Source organism: Cygnus olor, chromosome 3 (assembly GCF_009769625.2).
Source record: "Cygnus olor isolate bCygOlo1 chromosome 3, bCygOlo1.pri.v2, whole genome shotgun sequence".
Lineage (NCBI taxonomy): Eukaryota > Metazoa > Chordata > Aves > Anseriformes > Anatidae > Cygnus > Cygnus olor.
The window spans coordinates 70218769-70239152 of record NC_049171.1 but is presented as its reverse complement, the minus strand read 5'-3'; the positions used below and the strand labels follow the sequence as shown (position 1 = coordinate 70239152).

The window sequence follows — 20384 nt, the reverse complement described above, 5'->3', positions numbered from 1 at the left end:
ATGACTATTGTGAGAATTGAACTTCCTCTTCTGTGACTGTAGAGGACCTGGGCTGATTCTTTTGCACTGGAGTAAGATGTGAGAAGGGACCAGCAAACAGTAAGGAGCAACCATCCTTACTAGTGAGGATAGCCCACGTGTGAGCATGGTAGGTAGGGCGTTATAGCCATACCTACTTCTGGCTCTGGTCTCCTTTCAGAAGACGCTCAGCATTGAGGTAGCCACCACAGCCGTAGGACATGCCCTAAAGTGTGTGTGTGTATACAGAGTCTGTGGGACTGTGTGTGTGTAGTGGAGCAGAAGACTCTCCCGCAAGTAAAGCACAGTGAGTTATGTGCAGACTTGAATGCAGTTCTATGTGTATGGCAACCATTCTAGAGAGTTAACATAATTCCAGAGAGTTAACATCCTGGGCTCCTCCAAGCATGGTGGTATAGACAATATCTATACTAGTTATTTCCTTTTTCAGAATTCCTGTGGCCTTTGCAAACAGTTTTTGAAATTCTGGGTATTTAAGACAGACGTAACTGAGCCCAAACTAACCTTGCTAACATGCTCAGTCTCAAATGGAAAGGTTAAAACTGTATCCTTGAAAAAGCCCTGCATTAAGCCTGCCTTTTGTCCTGTATCTCATTTCTTTCTCCAAAAACTGCAGTTCTAGTCCTTTTTTGTTGTTGGAGTAAAAACTAATGAATTTACCTTTATACTCTGCTTTTCTTTCCTCACTCTTGTGGCTATTAGAGAAACCAAAGCTCCCTGAAAGAAGAGAAACAGAAGTAGTTTTGAAAAGACCTACTGAAAGTTTAAAATTCAGCATTTACCTGTTTAGGTAATTGTGGAAATTTGTTGTTTAATTTACAGAGAGAACTCACAGTAAAAATGTAGCTGCGGAGTGCCTCTTACAGAATGCTTTTAAGGTAACAGCTGGCCTTTTTCCTTCCTTCACAAAGAGAAGCCACACAAAATACTTAAAAATTGGCTTCCAAGTTGTATGGTATTTTTCACTAGGCATTCAATGCTTTTAAAAGGCCATGGTAGAGTATTGTTGCTGGATGTACCAATCACTGCAAGCTCAGTGTTTTAAAGTAGCTTACATTCTCTGCATGCTCTAAAATTTTTGCTCAAATGCTTTTGACATTTTGCAATATCGCACTGGCTACAAATACCTGAGAAGGTTAGAATTGTCATGCCTTCTTTCTACTGCAGAGCAGATAATTTAAGACACAAAGGATGATGACAGTTTTTTGTTTGGAAAATACTTGTACAGAAAACAAGTCACAGAGTTTACCCTGAACAGAATGGATTAAAAGACATGCAGGATTGCTCAGAAATGCTGCTTGAAAGATAGTGATAACAGACTAATTAAAAAAGCAGTAAAGCATTACAGGATTATGTAATCTAAAGCTAAAAAAAAAAAAAAAAAAAAAAAAAAAAAAAAAAAAAAAAAAAAAGATATATCTTTACCGAAAAAAAAAGAAAGAGGGAGAATGAAAAACACACTTCCTGTAGAGGAGGAGGAGGCTCTCACTTATAGTAACCAAATCCAGTTTTTACATTGTTCCTTTCATTTTGCCATATAGATATGCTTGTTAATAAAAAAAATGAAATAAAATAAAAAATAAAATAATAAAAAAAAAAACAACACCAGACGTTCCCAATTTCTGAATTCCTAGCCTAGGTAAACATTACTCCTGATGTTGACTCTTCCTCAAATGGACTATTGGCAACACGTAGTCCAGACCATTAATTATCCTCCATCACCAATTCCCCACTCTCTTCCCACCTGCTCTACATCATGGTGTGTACAAATACAGTGTCCTGAATTCCCACTTAAATACATCATCCTTAAGTTCTGGGAAAATTAGAGTTTTTACCAGAAGGTAGATGTGCACTATAAAAGTGGAAAATGGGACTTCAGTATTTGTTTTAGAAACAGTTGTGAAGTTAAATATGTACAACCCACAGAATGTTGGCTGGTGCTTGAGTTGATGAGTTTTTTGAAGAACTGGTGATAGTTGATTCTTTGCAAAAGGAAAATGAGTCTGTATTCTTGCTATGACCCAACCAATTCAATGTTGTCTCCTTAATTGCTGTCTATTGAAATGAGAAAATGATATATTGGGTGTTATTTCACTGTCCTAGGTTTTCTATCCTCATTTTCCTGTATGATTCTGGTTGTTCCAGCTCCTTCCTATTCAAAATTGAATTATTTCCTCTGTTTATGACCCGTGTTTTCCAATATCCCTACTATTTCTTTGGTATTATGGTATTATTTCCATAAGGAGTCCAGATCCAAAATCAAGTTTTTTTTAGAAATAAAGAATCTTTGTTTGATATTAGATTTCTTTGAGAAACTCACCTATGAAAAACTCTAGCAATAACTTTAAATCTTTAATATTTTTCTCTTTTTGTCAGGGTCATAAACATTGCAAAGAAAGATTGCCACTCAAAATGTAAATCCATGAATATTTCTCTTATAAGTTAGAAGAGCTTAAGGAAATGGAGAAAAAGTCTCTTTTCAAAAACGAAGGAAAACTATAAAATTTGTCAAAAGAAAAATCACATTGTACAAAATACATTTTTTTTCTGAACTAAAACTAGATGAATCAGAAGGCCTTCTGTAAATGCAAATTTTAAAGCAGACTTACTTATATAATTTCTCACTAAACTGATATTTCATATGGATGAGTGGCTGGCAATGTAAGAGAGAGATACTGTTCCACTGACCCTTCATATCTAAGGGAGTTGTTTACAAAAATGCAGACCAGTGTTTTCTACTTGAAGTGAGTGGCTATAAGTTAGTGACAGGTTCTCAGCAATAGGAAATGTAGGTTTTCCCTTGGTAGTTTGAATTCAGACAATCAGGATGCTGGGTAAGAGAAGTCACTGACTGTATGTCACTGAGAGGGAAGTGAGAGTATATTTCTTAGTTGTGTTGCCAGAACACAACTGACCCTGCCACAAAACACCCCTGTTAGTCTATGCCCAACCAGAAACTTTCCCCATGAAAACTTTGGCTTTACTGCCCTTGCTAGCAGAGGATAAATAAATCATGCTTTCTAGGGATCATGCACTTTAAGATCTGGTTTTAGGACAAATATGTGATTGTATAAAATTGGTAATCTGTACTGTACCAGAAAGTACCAACAGAAAGAATATTCCTAAAATTCCAACACTAAATGGAATTCTACACACTTAGAAACACTAAATGTGCATATAGATTTATTAAAAGAGTGGAGAAAAACCCGCTTGCCAGCTAGCCTTTTCTTGGCTCTCTTCATCATGTTGCAAAGGCAGAGAAAAGAAGATTCCCATCCTACATGTGAAGTTACGGTGAAGTCCCTCAACAGTGCCAAAGCCAGCAAATCTCCCAGCTGTGTTTTTGCTGGCTTGTACAGTGGGGGCAGAAACCAGAACACACAGGAAGGAAAGTGTTGGGACTCCTTTGCAGGAGGGCTTTCCTTTCCAGGTTTGCATTCCTTTCTAACTCACAGAGCTTGTTACATAGATGTAGCTGAGATAAAAATACTTCAAAATGACTGGAAAAACAGGCCCCTTGCCTACAGCTATTTTGCATGTCTTCCTTGGATGCAGTTACAACATTGTAAAGCTCTGTTCTTAGCCATTCCAGATAGTGCAACACTTTCCATATTGCATTTGCTCAGTGTGGTCTGCCACTGTACCGTTTTCACTAGTAGTTCATTTTTACTTTGCAAAGTTCAAGAGGAAGCTTGAAGATCTGAGATTCTCGTTCAGGTGCACTGTCAGAAAGGAAGTCAGAAGATTTTGAATGTGAGAGCAGTCCAACCAGCTATGGAAGTGCTGGCTGCTCAGCAATTACTACTTGTCATTTCCATATGCTCTGAGTTTCATCCACATAATGAAAAGGCAAAAGAGGTTATTTGTTATGTGCCATACAAATATATGTCTGGTTGCAGGTTGTGTTCTCATTAAACCTTATTCATTTACCTAAGGCTGTGTGCCATGGGCTTACAGCAGAAACTGGGGAATGAAGGAAAAAACAAAACCCAGACCAAACAAAACACACACACAAAACATGTTCCTCAAGTCTTGGTTCCTTTCCTTTTTATTACCATTCACCAGGACTTCATGATAGGACTGAAGAGGTGACATCACTCCCTAAGATAAATTAATTTAGATGCTCACCAGAAAGCTGTCAGTCTTTGCCAAGGAAAAGAAAGGACTGCAAGAGTGGGAAGGCCACCATCTGCACAATGAGGTGTCTAGTGCCAGCTGGGCCCAGGGCTAAAGAAGGGAGAAGAGGAGAGGATGGCCACTGTGCTGTACGCATAGCTGTCTTTGTTGTTTTCCTAGCTACAGATGGGACGTGCACAGCCTTTGGAAGTTGTTGAGACTGTTAGAAAAGAAGAAAGGTGGGGGTCTAGAAGCATGTGGCTGGGATTTGTCTTGAGTACAATTTGTAGTGTCTAAAAATACACAGTGCACTGAATTACATCAGTTCTGTCTTCACTGTGTCTATTTTAGAGAGTTGGAGGGTTTAATGTTGCTAAAAGATCAAAGAAAGAGTTACTTGCTAACGCTTAACTTTAATCAGTTTGTTAACCATCACTTTTACCTCCTGGTCTGGAGAATTTAAGAGCGTGATGATGTGTAGGAAATATCATGCTCTTCTTTTCTTTGTATAACCCCATTCAGTCACTAGGAATATGGTATCAGCTGGAGACTGCTACTGTCACATCTTCAGTTCAGACACAGGCTGCTGCAGAGGAGATGTGTTCTCCCACAGAGTATTTACTTTTAGCTTCTTTTGTTGTTCCCTTTTATGCAAAATAAGTATTTTTGAATGTAAATATAAGATTAGGGTTTGTGTATGGGAAATGTGATTAGTGAGTGTGCGCCTACAAGCATGCATATTATTTTCATTAATCAGTGGTGACAGTCATTTTGTTTTCATGATTTCTGGCAATCCATTTGCTCTACTCTGAGAAAATGGTTTCTAAAGAATTTGCTGGAAAACAGAATTTTGCAAGAATACACTGGAAAAACTCATTCTTTCAACTAGCTAAATGCTGTCATCGACAGTTATCCTCATATTATATGCAAACCAAGTGTGAAAACACAACAAAGCCCCCCCTCTCCACTTTTGTCTGGTGCTGTCTCATGGAACTATACTGTACATATTTCAGGAGGATACAAAAGAGGATTTTTTTTAATATGCTCTAAATGATTCCTAAAGCAGGTTTCTGACTTTTATCACAAAAAAAAAAAAAAAAAAAAAAAAAAAAAGGATTTGTGTGTCATCTAATAATAAATAAATAAGTGAGATTTCAACTAGTCCAGGTGCTTTTACCTAACCTATCACCATTTCTAACAGACTGTTTTCCTGCTAGGGAGATATCTCTGACTTTATGGCCATGTCATTTGGCTATTAGCCTAAATAAGCATACATATGACTGATGTGTGAATGGTAGATTTCTTGTTGATGAAAACCAGGTGTTTCGCAGTACTGCTTTAGAATCTATTCTTGGTAATATTAATCATACCAAAAAAAAAAAAAAAAAAGGCAGGGGGTGAGGGGAGAGAATTTGTATTTTCCAGCTCTAACCATCAAAAAGTTAAGGGACTTTTTCTGGTCTTTCATCTAGGAACTTTTCATAAACCATAAAGGCACTTCTTAAGAATATTTTGTTTAGTCTTCTCTCTTCCCATCAGCTAAGGAGATACTTATGTGACAATAACAGATATCTAACTTGAACATGGCTAACTGTAAACAAAGTGATTCTTTCTCAGTGTGAATGACCCAGCTCTGTCCTCAAATAGTCAATTATCCATCTGGGCTGCAGCCTTTTATTCAGTTTGCTGCCCAGCTGGGCCAGTCATATAAGGCTAGACATACAAAAGGACTCACCTTCTGGGTTGCCATGACTCCAGTTCACAGACTGAAAGCACAGTTTTGAATCAGATGCTTGAATGGCAACAGCCTTGAACCTCCTCTCCTCCCTGGGGAAGCTGTTGTTTTACTGGGATGTTTCCAATAGCTTGAGCATTGAGCTTGTAAATGGGAAATGCTTCAGACACAAGTATGCATTCTTAAATTTTACCCTTCTACTGAGTAACACACAGCTTCACTTGATATAGGACTCCAGATGTTAGCCTACTTAGCCTAGTGATCTGAAGTACCAAACCACTTCACAGGGCTGGGGCCCTGAAAGGCTCAGAAGGCATAAATCCTTTTTTAATTTAAAATAACCATTCTTGAGAGAGCCCTGCTAGTATAAACTAACCTCAGCTAAGCATGTATTTGATGACCATAAATGAATAAAAAGTATTAACGGGTCTTAGAGAGGGGACCAGACTCAAATTACCCCATTGAGACCCTGAGAGGTTAGATGTGTTCTTGTTACCCAGTGATTTCACATCTATATAATGGAAGAGCACATTCAAGAGGCAGAATGGGTGTACTATATAGGCTGTAACCTGGTAGTTCTCAAAGAGGTAAGCAGAAAGATTGAGGAAGACCACCAAGACTCTAGGACTCCAAACTGTTACGTCTCATGGACTTGTTCCTTGAACTCTTTGGGGGCCTATTTCTTATCTATCAAATTGGACATAATAACATCAAAGTATTAGGAGAATGAATTCTTAAGGTCACAAATTTTAAGATACTGTGGAAGAGAAAGCCCCATAAGAACTCAAGAAATATAAAAAAAGAAGCCTCAAGCCCTCACTTCACCCAGTCTCAGAACTGTTTTATGGTATTAGGTATATCATTTATGACAGTTTTTGAATGACTTTTCTGTTACAAGGGTAGAATATTAATTCTCATCTGAAGAGTATTTTGGCATCACACACACACATTGAGGCTCTCTTGCACTTTAGATGAAGAACAATAAAAGTGATTTGAGACAATATATATATTAAAAAAAAGAAAGAAAGAAAGAAAGAAACCAATTTCCTATTATTTGTTCTTTAAAGTATTATTCTGTTCTTCAAGTTCAGTCCTCATTCTACTTGTAATACACTTACAGAGTTTAAGAGAGAGGAATAATATTCTTTGGTATTTTATTGCATCCTGAGAGTAGTGGTCAGTCTATTTTCTTCTTCTTTAAGTATATTTGTCTTATACTGTTCCACACGGACACCATGCCACAAGAACAGCTATTTCATTGAGGTCATATGTTTCAATCTATTCCCCTTTTTATTTTGTAACCTTGTACCAGATGTCAACGGCGACTACCAGAGTTAGTTTTCCAAGTGGTCTTACTTTAAATCTTCCCTGTCCAAAAATGTGTCTATTCTTATGGTTTAGGGACTCAAGCTGTGACCTTCCCATTTGCTTTCCAGGTATTCTTCAACTTTTTAAGATCACAGGAGAATCTTTTGGAAGACCAAATGGCAAACAACTTTAATTGGAAAATATAAAATAGCCCTGTACATAAAAGTGAACAAAACCCGTTGCATCAGCAAAGTGGCCCATAGTCCCAGTCTTAATAACTGCTTGGCTTGTTGAGGGTCAAAACTCTGCCCATAAAACATTCCTCATGCAACTCCAGCTTCCCTTGTGATATCTGTTAGGCTCAGTCACATTGGCTGGTTGCCCTCCCAAGTACACACACCCCTCCAGCCCAACACAGCCCAGGTGCCAAGCATCCACACAGCCTTGCCACAGACAAGCTGCTCTTATCAAGTTAGGCTGGCCCAGCCACATTAGTCTGTTCTTGTCAAGGTTACCAGTACAAGGGAGCTTAATTTAAAAACTTTTCAAGCCTCCTCTCTTTCAGAGACAGCCCTGTTATTGAGTGGAATTTTTCTACAACAGGAGCCCAAGTTTATCTGTCCTTTAATATAAAAGCACGTCACTGCAAAGTTTCTCAGCAACACTAGTAATTCAAATGAGAATTTCTCTCAAGGACAAGCTATAAAGCAGTGTGTGTTTTTTAAATGACTTCATGGCAAGTGCTCTGATTATATATATAACGGCTGCACCTCACTGGATAGCTGTCCTTAGTCTCTGCCTTTTTAATTCCTTCCGCTATTAACGAGTTTCCCTCATGTTCCCAGTGCAGATACAAAGAGAACAATTCCAAGTCCACTGGTAAGCCATATGTTCAGATGTAAATACCACAATATCCACCGTGATTCTGTCCTTCCTTCTTGTAGTCAGGACCAAATACACCTTTGATGTAATTGTATCATGTAATTCCATAAGAAATTACTTTCAGATAATTTCCAGTGGACAGCCAGCAATGGCAGTTTTAACTGATGCTGACTTCCAGAGCTGTCCCTGGTGTTTTTAGGAGAGAGGTTGGAAAGAAAAGCTTTGGGTTTTCATTAGGATGTTTCCAGTGAGTATTTTCCCTTCTGAGTAGAAAATAACTTCAAAATGTACCAAAATATGACATAAAACTGTATGCAATCTCTTTTATTGGATCAAATAAAAATTGGAAGACTAGCTTCCAATACTGTTGGAAAACTTGGATTTAGTTGATAATGTTATTGAGCTTCTCTGACAAAGGTACATCCATAGATAACTTTTATTATTATACTTTTACATCTTTTTCTTTTCAGAACTAGTTTGTGGGACAGCTCTCTTTATCAAGTAATCAATGTTAGCTTATGAATTACAGGATTCCTTGAAATTTCCCTGAATAAATTAAAAGGCCTCATATATCATCCTCTACCTTTCGCTTTCTCATACTTGCATTGCTTCACCTATGGAAAAGTAGATACCTCCACTGTCAGTGTGGGACTGTATCACAGTAAGGGACACCGGGGTTGACCTGTGGGCCAGGAGTTAGCCCAGCTAGGCACAGCTGTGCGGGAACTACTAGTTACCAACTGGGGACTTCAAGACCTTTACTATGGCTAATGGAGGAGATTTACAAATCTTATAGTTCTCTCTGGCAAAGCAAAAGAAATCACCATCAAGCAAATAACACAGGTGACAACAAACTGGTCGGTATAAAGAAAACAAAATACAGCCTCATCCCCCTTTCAAATAGCAGCAACAACCTCTACAAGGAATGTCCTCTGGGGATTTAATATCTGCTAGAGGTTAATGAGCCACAGTGCTGTGCGGGACATTAACTCCTCCCAGCTGGTTATCAGTTCCCCAGGAAATGTTCCACACCTCAATCATTATTGTCCAATTACACCCACATTGCTGAGTCCTGCAGCCTGACTGCAACATTACATTTCTAACAGCTGTGTTTGGTCAGTCACTAACTAAAAGGGTGCATCCCAGTTTAAAATTCAGCAGAGGCAGAAGGCTGGGAGATCTGGCTGATAAGCAGCTGTGGTCAGTCCTGCATCTTACTGGCTATGTAGCAGAGCAGAGTCTATTGACAGCAGATTCAAGAGGAGAGGAAAGAAAGCAATAGCAATGCTGGCTCCTTGGCTTAACCATGGGTAATGGTCAGGACTGTGGAAATCAAAAGCCTGCTCCAAGCATTGGCCCTGCAGAACTCCATAGCTTAAGTCACCGCTTCCCATGCAGAGGTGTTCAGAAACCTGATCAGTGCATTGCATAGTCAAACCTAGTTTCCCATTTTGTTTTGGAAAGCCTCATCTTTCACACTTCCTATAAATAGACACTGTGGAAACTGTAGTGTGAATCTACTATCAAAATGTTTCCTTTTGATACTGTGAAGCCTTTTTCATAAAGTGAAATCTCTAAGTCCCTTTAGTGTCAGAATACTACCTATATATATTATGTGTATGTGATAGTTCATGTAATATTTAAATGCACGGTAAATCAAAGCGGTAAAGTTGAGATTAATTGTTTACATAGCACTGAATTGGATTGAGAAGGTTCAATTTTTAGAATGTGAAGAGTCCAAATGAATCAATGCTGTCTTCTTTTTGTGAAATGTGTCAATTTTAATAGAATTGTCTCTTTAGTGGAAACATTATTCTGTCAGAAATTTTCCAACCAGTTATATACCCAGCAGCGACTGGTGAAAATGCCAGCACTGGCTTTGAAGGCTGTCCTGTTAGCCGGGGGCAGCCTGGCTAGCAAGCCAGCCAACAGCCTCCTCTGCCTACATGGAGCTGCTGCTGCTGCCTCCACGTGAGGGTGCCAGCAGGTTCCCCCGGCCAGCTCCTTTCCTACCATGATCCTAGTTCAGTCTCCTCAGCTTTTCTCCTATTCTGACACTTTCCAGATATGTATCATCTCCTATAGTATCACATACCAAACCATCAGTACTCCTTTTTCAGGCAGATGAGCACAGTAAACTATGACCCCAAGGGGTTCACAACCCCATTTAGTTGCTCACCTCCTAAAAGGCAACTAGGGAGGCACTTTCCAGGCCCTGAGGTAATTTTTTATCTGCAATTTATGTGAAGGTGATTTGGCAATATTTTGCTTTATTCCATGTATTAAGTGGAATTACATGGATGAAATGAATACACATTTAATATCTGGAAAAAAAAAATCCTTTGGTTTCAAGGAGTTGCAAGCACATTGGACACTAATAATACAGAGTTTGCAAAGCAGATGGCTATTTGTTGGCTTTAAGGGATGAACTTAAAAACAAAATCCCAGGTAGTCCCAATAATACCATGAAATTTTAAATCAGTTTTCATCCACAAAGAACTATATATGCAAGCATAGTAAATAACGACAAATACAAATATGAAAGTGTCACTTGTTTTCATATGTAAAATTGTGGGTAAGTCTTGGATGTCCATGGGAACTCCCAAAAAATCTTAAACTTGTTCAGGGAACAAATGCGGATTTTTTTTTTTATTATTTTTTTATCTTAGTTGGTGCTTGCAAATGAAGGCACAGTATCTGTATCTTTTATACCTATGAAATTCTGGCCAGCAAAGTGTGTGTATTAGCTGGATTTAGCCAGAAAAAATAGAGGTATCTGGGCTGTGAGAAGTCTATTGTACAGGGTGTATTTTTTGAAGTGTAATTTAAACAAGGTTTCTGTTCACAGATGTAGCATTGTATCTTTGGTCCAGCTGTAATAGTGACTTGTAAACTCTAGAAGATAGCATTAATGCAAAATTGGAAAAAAAAAAAAAAAAAAAGGAAAAGATTTAATGTAAAAGCAGCATGTTAACTACAATATCTACAGAGTGAATTTCATACAGAATCAAAATAGATTTTGTTCTTCCATTCTCATGTATTGCATAGAGGATATTGTTACAGCATAACGCAAATAAAGTAGGTAGTCTATTGCTCCATACCAAACCCTATAAACCCAAAGTTAACTTGTACTCCTAATCTTGTGCTCGGGTCATATGAAATAATCTTTAAGAATAAAGGAAGGTATTTAGAAGATGTGAAGATGAGTGATGCTCTGTGGGAACCTTGCCACGTTGCACAGGGACCCTGTTACTGCCCTCCTGGAGGGACAGCAGGAATGCGTGTGGAGGTTATACCCATCTGGGCAGCTGAACTCAAATGAAACCACTCTCTCACCCCCCTTCCCCTCAAAGGGAAAGAGGGAGAAAATACGATGGAAAAGGCTCAGGGATGGAGATTAGGTCAGGGAGATCACACAACAATCATTGTCATGGGAAAAACAGACTCAGGGAAATTAATGTAATTTATTGCCTATCACTAACAGTGAGCAGTGAGAAACTAAAAGAAAAATAAACCACCTTCCCCCCAACCACCCTCTTCTACATTCTCACCCCGAGTGGTGCAGGGGAACAGGGAATGGGGACTGTAATTGGTCCCTAGCACTTTGTCTCTTCTGCTCCTTCACGGTCACTCCCTGCCCCTGCTCCACGTGGGGTCCCTCCCACGGGATGCCGTCCTTCCCGAACTGAGCCTGCGGGGCTGCCCACAGGCAGCAGCTCTTCAGGAATTGCTCCCACATGGCTCCGTACCACGGGGTCCATCCATCCATCAGGAGCAAACTGCTCCAGCACGGGTCCGCCACAGGTGGGCGGCAGCTCCCCCCAGGCCCCCTGCTCCTGCGTGGGTTCCTCTCCACGGGCTGCAGCTCCAGCCCGGGGCCTGCTCCTGCGGGGGCTCTCCATGGGCCGCAGCCTCCTCCAGGCCACATCCACCTGCTCCACCAGGGGCTCCTCCACCCATGGGCTGCATCGTGGAGATCTGCTCCATGTGGGACCCATGGGCTGCAGGGGGACAGCCTGCTCCACCAGGGGCCTCTCCACAGGCTGCAGGGGAACTGCTGCTGTGTGCCTGGAGCACCTCCTGCCCTCCTTCTGTTCTTGCCTTGGGGTCTGCAGGGCTGTTCCTCATTCCATGCTCTCCCAGATGCTGTTGCACAGCAGTTTTTTACTCCCTTTCTTAACTGCGTTCTCCCAGAGGCCCAACCAGCGTTGCTCACTGACTCGGCTCTGGTCAGCTGCAGGTCCCTTTTGGAGCTGGCAGAAACTGCTCCTCATCTGACATGGGGCAGTTCCTGGACTCTTTTAACAGAGGCCACCCCTGTGATCTCCTGCTACCAAAACCTTTCCATGTAAACCCATTACACCTAGCCACAGGTAAAATGTCGTGGTGATAGCAATGCCAGTGCCATGATGTGTGCACAGTACTTGCCAGGAAGAGGAGAAATCAGGACACTGTTCAGACAGCTTCTGCTGTACACATCCCAGAGGCTAAACACCTCTACCTTGCTGTTAGAAGATGCTGTTTCTGCCCACTCCTTTTGTTTTCTCTTTCCAGCATTTGTCCTGAAGCTACCTTGCAGTTTTCTGTCCCTACTCATCTTTGAGGTCGAGCTTGACTGCCTAGAAGGTATCAGACCAGAGGGGAACTCAGGACATGCCTCAGCCCCAGGTACTTACCCAGCAGATCTCTGCATCCTGCGCTGTGTTCATTACTATTCTGTTAGCAGTTCACTTTTTTTGTGATTATCTCATGTATATTTTACAAGAGCTACAGTTACATCTTTGCAAAACTAGGAATACTGCTCTTAATGTTGGTAAGTCTTTCCTTCCTGCACAATATATGTACCCCAAAGGACAATCTCCAAGTCTTTAAACCTTCTTCAGTGAGAAAAGGGGAAGGAGGATTATTAAGATTCTCTTCTAATGTCAGTGCCTTCTGGCCAATTTTGTTGCTTTCATTTCATTCCTTGCCACTGATCCTTTAATAGAATTTATGGTTGTCCATTTTGCATTCACCTTTCTTAGAGGGTCACAGATGTATCCATGCAGAATGATTACTGTTGTATGGCCAGAGAAAGTAAATGCCTCAGGAAAAAGAGCTCCAGGAAAAAATGAAGGAGAAATTCTCTGGGGAAAATAAATAAATAAATAAATAATCCTAGCTGCTGTAGAAAAGACCCAAAAGAGACAGAGTAGCTTTTCTGTTTGCATACATCATGGCAGCAATTTTACAGTTAGTCTCACCATGGCCAGTGTTATTCTTAGTAAAAACACAGCTTCACAGAAGAATGAAAAGTTCATGGAGGAGAAGATGTATTTGTCAGCATGCTGGCAGAAAGTAATCCTCTATTTACTTGTGAGAATCACATCTTCTTATACCAGAAGAAATAATATGCAGACACTGAAAGTGCCATTTATACAGTGAGGTAACAAAACACATCCTTTCCTGGCAATATCTTTCAAAAAAATGCCAAAATTATACTTACACTTCACCTTGTCATTGTGACTCATTTACAAGACGCTTCACTGATGCTGTCTTATCACAAGAACTTATTAAATGTTATTATGCAGGATTGGTTTTGTACATCACATGGTACCATCTTTGATATGTAATTTCAGTGGTCCCTCCTCACCTGGGTTGATGCTCCTGTTTCTATCTTGAGGTGCCCTGTGTGCAGTGCTAGTCTAAACTGTGTGCGTGTGAAAGCCAGCACATCACCAGCTCTAACCAGGTGAGCCAATAAAACATTGCTGACAAGATGCTGTGCCCTGAAGTTACATTCTGCAAAGAGATTATGTATTGTCTGCAATGCCATCTGCAAAAAAAAAAAATAAATAAATAAAAAATGCAGACCAGTGAAGAAACACAGAAATGGAGAGGATCCTACCAGTTTTACCTTTTTTTAATTTAATTTAATTTTATTTATTTTTATATATGATTTAGAATATGGCCTTGAATAATTTCATTCAAATAGGCTGAATAAGATTTCCAACATTTTCAGAACTTCAGACCTTCATAATGGAAGATATCACAGTAATTAATTACTCAAGAAAAACAGTGCTGCAAAACTGTCTTACTCAACAGAAAAGTACCTCTTATCTGATCTCTGTTATCTTTTGGCATTGTTTTGTGCTGACAGACCAACTTCAGTGTGACACCAGGAATGTTATATACATTGTGGTTATAACCACAAAACAGCTTACTGTCAAAGCGCATAGAAGTTTAAACAGTTTTTCTTCTTTTAAAGAATTATGTAAAAATACAAACAAACAAACAACAACAAAAAACACCTAAGTAAACTACTCTTGAAACCATAGTCCTGTGAAATAAAATCTACTTTTTTTCTCCTTCCAACCTTAGGTCCTGTATATCTCTTCAGTTGTTCATACCTGAGACTAGAATTAAAGATGCCAGTACAACCACCAAAAGATGCTAGGCACTCAGAACCAGTTTCAATTGGAGTTGAGCACTGAAGTACAAGGGTAGCCTACAAAATGCACAATGTTCAATGTTCTCTGATGGTCACAAGGGATCCTAAAACATTGTCAGTAAAGATATGGGATACACTTTAAAAAATACCCACTGTATCTTAGGTAAGACTACTGATGTGAAACATCTAGCCTCCTCAGAAGAAAGAATTATAAAAAATCCTGCAAATATTTGTCCTCATAATTTTTTTTTATTATTATTTTATTTTTTTATAGCTGAAGAACTTGAACACCCACATGTGGTAGTACTTAAAATGAGGGAAACGGAACCTTTTGAATTTTTTCGAGCTACTTTCACAATCAGCAGAGGGCTGTGAAGCGAAAGGTTGACATATGGGTCACTTTTGCTGACATACTTGCTAGATCACAAGCAGCTGCCACAAAATTTGTTTCAAGGACATAGAAATCATTGGGTTACATTAAGAGGGCTGCACACATCTTAATCTGCAAAACTGTATACCTAAGTTTGAAAGTGGTCTGCTTCACTAACTAGAAAATACACAGAACAAAAACACCTTTGTAGGTCTTTCAGAAGAATTGATTTGGCAACTGTTAGATATTTTGATTCCTTTCTTCTTTGATAACATAATAGTTGGAACAAAACTGGAATGTCTAAAATATTCACAAATGTAAACTTCCTTCAGAAAAACAGAAGCTGCTTTTCAGACTTAAGAAATTTTTCCTTAAAAATAGTTTATATCCTTCACTGTCTTTAAATTTTCTGCCTGTTCAGATGGTGGATTTACTGTGGTAATTGCAGTCATTCATGGCAGAAGTGTCTACATAAGGTTTGCACTGCTTCTTTTGTTTGTATTTGCATGGATCATGTAGACAGCATACAATCTGCTTATGGTAAGGAAAGAGGTTGGTACGACTTGTATGTATGTCTTGCATAATGACTCTTCTCCATTGGCATATTTTTGCTGCCTAAAAAGTTATTACTGACATTCTCATTTGTAAAACCAGCCCAATGATGGGAACAGGAGCTGAGCTATCCTGTGATACATGGATTAGAGGTGGCTATACTTTGACTGATGGTCCTTATTACTGCAATGGACACAACTTGCTTTGCACTTGAGCTTATGTTTGCTGAGCTGACAAAAGTTGGTGAGAGACAATAAAGATAAAAGCTTAATTAACTTTTGTAAAGAAATTAAAAAATAAATCTTCCTGAAAAATATAAAATATATGGCTTTTGTAAAGACAACTTCAGTTATTAAGTTTATCCATGGAATAGATTTTTTCTCTCTCTCTCAAAGCATAGACACTCCAGGAGAGAAGATTGTTAATGACAGATTAATTTTTTCCTGCTGCTTGTTCCTCATATACACCTCAGTCTGTAACACTGCAGTCATTTGCTGGGGAGGTTGTGATGGTGCCATGGAGAGTAATGACTGCAGTTGACAAATCAGGCATGGAACAGATGAACTGCGGCAATATTCTTGTTTATATCACTTCAACTCACTTGCAGTCTTGAAACTGGGCACATAGCTAGTTTGTGTAATTTCTTCTGCTTACCTTGGTTAACTTAAATTACTCTGTATTTCATCATGCCTTAATGTTGGCCTGGATCTCTGACTCTCTTCATAGATGTCCTGCCACCTCAGCCACAAAGCAGAGGTCCTCATCTTTCTCCTAACCTATTTTTTTCACTGCAGAAACCACCCCATCTTCCTTGTCAGTCTGTTCTTTACAGTGGTTCTCTTCTTGATTCAAAAGCTGCGTCAGAGCTACAGCTTTCCCCTTATTCCCTGCATAACCATCCATAAATTGGCTACCTCTCCTCTCCACTCTTGCAGACAAATTTCTTATTTGCCTGCTACAACCAGAAGACTGCTGCAACGATCCTTTTTTTCTGGCTTGTCAGTACTGTCTTGAGGAGGGCAGAGAGGTTGCATTCACTGGTAGAAAGAACTATTCATCTAAAGAAAAATTATCACAGCACTACTTGTCACTTCAGCTATGATCCACTGCAAAACCTTCCTCTCCCTTTCTGTGCTGCGAAATACCTGCCTAGACTGTCACCTCCTGTCTGCCGTTGACCCCTTCCCTGGCTTTGCCAATAATATCAGGCTTCTTGTGTTTTCCTCTCATGTAGAAGAGGCCTCCAAACGTTGACCTCCTTCAAAACTGTCTCATCTTAATATTGACAAAAAGCTTACACTTGTTAAAATTCAAGCAGCAGACAGGCTGGGGTTACTTTTTTCAGGCTGACTAGTATTGAGTCATTGTTATCTCTCTGTTCACCCTCCTCAGCAGACATTTTCCACTACTTATCTTACATTTGGGTTTTAAATTCCTATATAAAGCATGTACTCTGCCTTGTAGGAAGAGGCCCACGTGCTGAATTAGTTTCTGACAGCCGCCTCAATACAATCGCAGAAATGATATGTTACTACATAATTTCTGGAGAGTGAGACCTGCGCTTGTAGGCTTGTCAGTCTAATTGGCACCTTTGACAGCAACTATAATTTGCGTTAAAATAGCTGACACAGAACAAATTCCTCATATTATATTAAAACATCTAGCAAACACAGACATGAAGGCTCTGCTATAGCTTAGAAAGTCATAGAAAAGCCATTGACAAAGCAATCCTTCATGGTGTTTGGCATGTGCACCGTTACACACCACGAGTGTGGTGTGTGTTTGGGATGGGGGGAAAGCTGGGGGCTGCATAGGTGTCCTTGAGGCAGCAGCTCTGCATTGAGGAGTGTTTCTAGTCAGCAAGAGAAGAGCAAATGAAGAAACTTTAGATGGGAGATGGTTGTCTTTCAAAAAAAAAACCAAACTGTTTCATAAATGAAAAGCAGCCTTTCTTTCATGGCCTAATGAAGCCTGTCAGACTGGTTGGAGGAGCATTGGTCACTCACTAAGATGGTGCCTTGAACAGGCCCAGCTCCTTTCAGGGTGGGGGAACTGCCAAGACAGGAGACTCTCAGGATCATTGTCTCTTGAGCACACAGACAAGCCATGGCTGAGGTTCCCCAGCAGATCCCTGCTCCATTCCTCAGGCTTTCATGCAACATATCTGACAGAGAAGCAACAGATCTGACAGAGAGGCTGCATTTGGGTGAAGTGCATTGGTCTGAGATTCCATGTAGGTGTTGCGACATGGGCACAGCTCACCCAGGGTACTGCTGCTGAGGCCTGCTGATGGACTGCCCTCTGAGCAGAGGTGGGCTAGACAGAGAGATACAAGCTATACAATGCCTTTGAACTGACTGCTTTCTAATGCTCCATGAAGCACTGATAGCTTCAGAAATATATTTTAAAAATAAAGGTTTTTTTAATGACAATGAGTAAACTCAAAGCCGAGCGAAAGTTTGCCATTTTGGAAGGAGAAAGCATATGTACATCTACGCAAGAAGCATTTTCTATTAAAAACAAATGAACAACAACAACAAAAAACACCATAAACTATAAGATGATATAATAGAAATGAGCTCTATAACATGCTGATATAAACTCAATTTACTACTAGTATTTGCATGCTATTTAGCATGAATGTGTTGTTTTTTTTCATTTTCTGATAGTGTGAAGAAGCTATCTTATATATGTCCTACCAATCCAGTGTCGTCATTTCCCCTCAACTACACTTTTAAGTCAGATAAAACAGTATAACCAATTCTGCCTCATTCAGCTCATCTGCGTTGTCCTCCTCTTGTCATTTCACTAATATTTAATGTTCTCCCTATAAATATACTGATTTAATTTGACTTTCATCTCACACTCAACATCCCTTCTCAATCAACTGTACAGCCACCTCACCAGAAATCTTTAGTTCAGACATGGCCTGGGTACCTGCTGCTCTGCAACCATTCATTTTTGCATACATCAGGCCAGATTTACCATTCCTTTGCTTTGGTGTAATTCAGTTATGCTTAATTGAGTTACCCATGACATCCTTCAGGGACAGAGAAGAGACCTGACTGATCATCTTTGTTTTGTCAACTGTAATTCTCAGTTGCAGTTTTTTTAAGCTATCATCTCCAATTTACTGCCCATTTCAGAGCGGGTTTGGCAAAGATCAATTTGAATGGCAAGTAATACATTACCAGGTTATTAGACCAGACCCTGTGCGAACACCAGCCCCCATTGGCCTGGATGCTGCTCATACACCCACGAGAGCCTCTGTACTGAAGGGCCTCCAGTTAAAATAGAAAAGATGTTGGCTGGGCGGGAGGAGTGTTACCATACTAAAGATGTGGAGCTGAGGAAATGCTGATTTTCCTAGGCTTACATGGAACAAAACTGAACTGATACCATTAAGGTTTGATACAACACATCCACCTTGTTACAATCTCCTTCTTCCCCTCCACACTCACATTTTAAAAAACGTATTTCTTCTCCGTTCCTTCCAGTCTTTCTTTTCCAGCTAAACAGGGTTAGAGTTGATTAGTTTATTACCTGGCGCAAGGCTCACTGTACCCACTGAAGTCAGCAAGACCACCCTATACGTTACACAACATGAGAATGATGACTTTTATTTCCAGGAAATTCAGTGCTGTGAAAATGGTCTCTCTAAGAATCTTTCTGAAGAATTGCTCAAGCTTTTGTGGACAGTTCATGTAACATCTGAGGACTTCGTATTTCCTGAGAACTATATGAATGCTACCAGAGAAGCAACATGGGACAGACAAAAGTGGTTAGTATTTTGGCTTTTATAGATTTTGGAACAAAATTATTGAACAGATGTAGCAAATATGAATTTGTATGTATGCTTACCCTGAGAAATGAAAACAGATTATATATTTTTTTATTTTTTTATGAAGACAATATAGAAAACAAGACTTGTCAGAACACAATTACTTCATCCCGACAGCCCCCTTTTGGAAGGCACCATTAATTCTCCATCACATGGCTCAGTATTTCAGAAGATTATTTTGTGTATCTGTACATATATAGAGATTAGCTAATGTTCTTGTATCTTATATAATCGATATTATCTATATAATGCAAGCTAGTAAAAGGTTACCTAATAGTTTATCGCATTACCATTATTCATTGTGTTTCATTGGTATGTTCACTTTATTTTTTTAGTAGTTTATAGTAAAAGCTTTGAGTACACTGTGCTTTTTGAAAGGAAAGATTAAACTGCTTACTAGTCTAGGATAAACAGATGTAAAAGAGAGGCAACGATAAAAACACATAGCCTTTTTGTAAGCAGCTGGAAGTGTTATCAGGATAAAAGATTCAGGCTAAATAAATATGTTATTTTAAATGAGAGCTGAAAAATAATCCTCCAAAAAGTGAGTTCTAAATTTGTCAAAATATACATCTAACCATATGTCTTACCAATCATATAAGCATTTTAAAACAAAGTGACTATACCAGAGTTTCTTAGGCCTGCATTTCCCTGGTATGCTCTGAGAAAATGTCAAAAATAAATCTGATGGGAAACACCGTTAAAAATGGCAAATTTTGATTTTCATTCATTATTTTCATTCATGATTTTTTTTTTCCTAGGGAGTGCTGTGATCTCTTCCACTCCTGTGCTGCCAACATTTATAGATACATTTAACTTTATTCCACTGAATAGCTGCATGAACATCTCTAGAACTGATCCCAGTTTTACAGTTACCTATGGACATGAGAGCTTGCAGGACCAGCAGTGTACTTTATCCTTCCACTCTTAAACTACTGCCAAAAAAATTCAAATTTCTACCTTTAGCAGTGCTCTTCTAGTTCCTTGAAGCATCTTGCAGTTTTGCAAGTCTACAAACAAAAGAACAGTCTGTAGTTTCAGAGCTGTATTTCCTTAAGTATCACATTTCAGAGCCCCTGTTTAGAATAATGCATAATCAAAGCCGAAAATT

At 39.4% G+C, this 20384-nt stretch overlaps 1 long non-coding RNA gene across 1 annotated transcript; it reads left to right on the top strand.

Moving 5' to 3' along the window:
* The first annotated feature begins 873 nt into the window (after nucleotides 1-873).
* On the top strand, nucleotides 874-19474 carry LOC121067678. Its single transcript, XR_005818381.1, has 3 exons — nucleotides 874-917; nucleotides 19062-19213; nucleotides 19341-19474. It is a non-coding gene; the product is annotated as an uncharacterized LOC121067678 (long non-coding RNA).
* The last annotated feature ends 910 nt before the right edge of the window (nucleotides 19475-20384 follow it).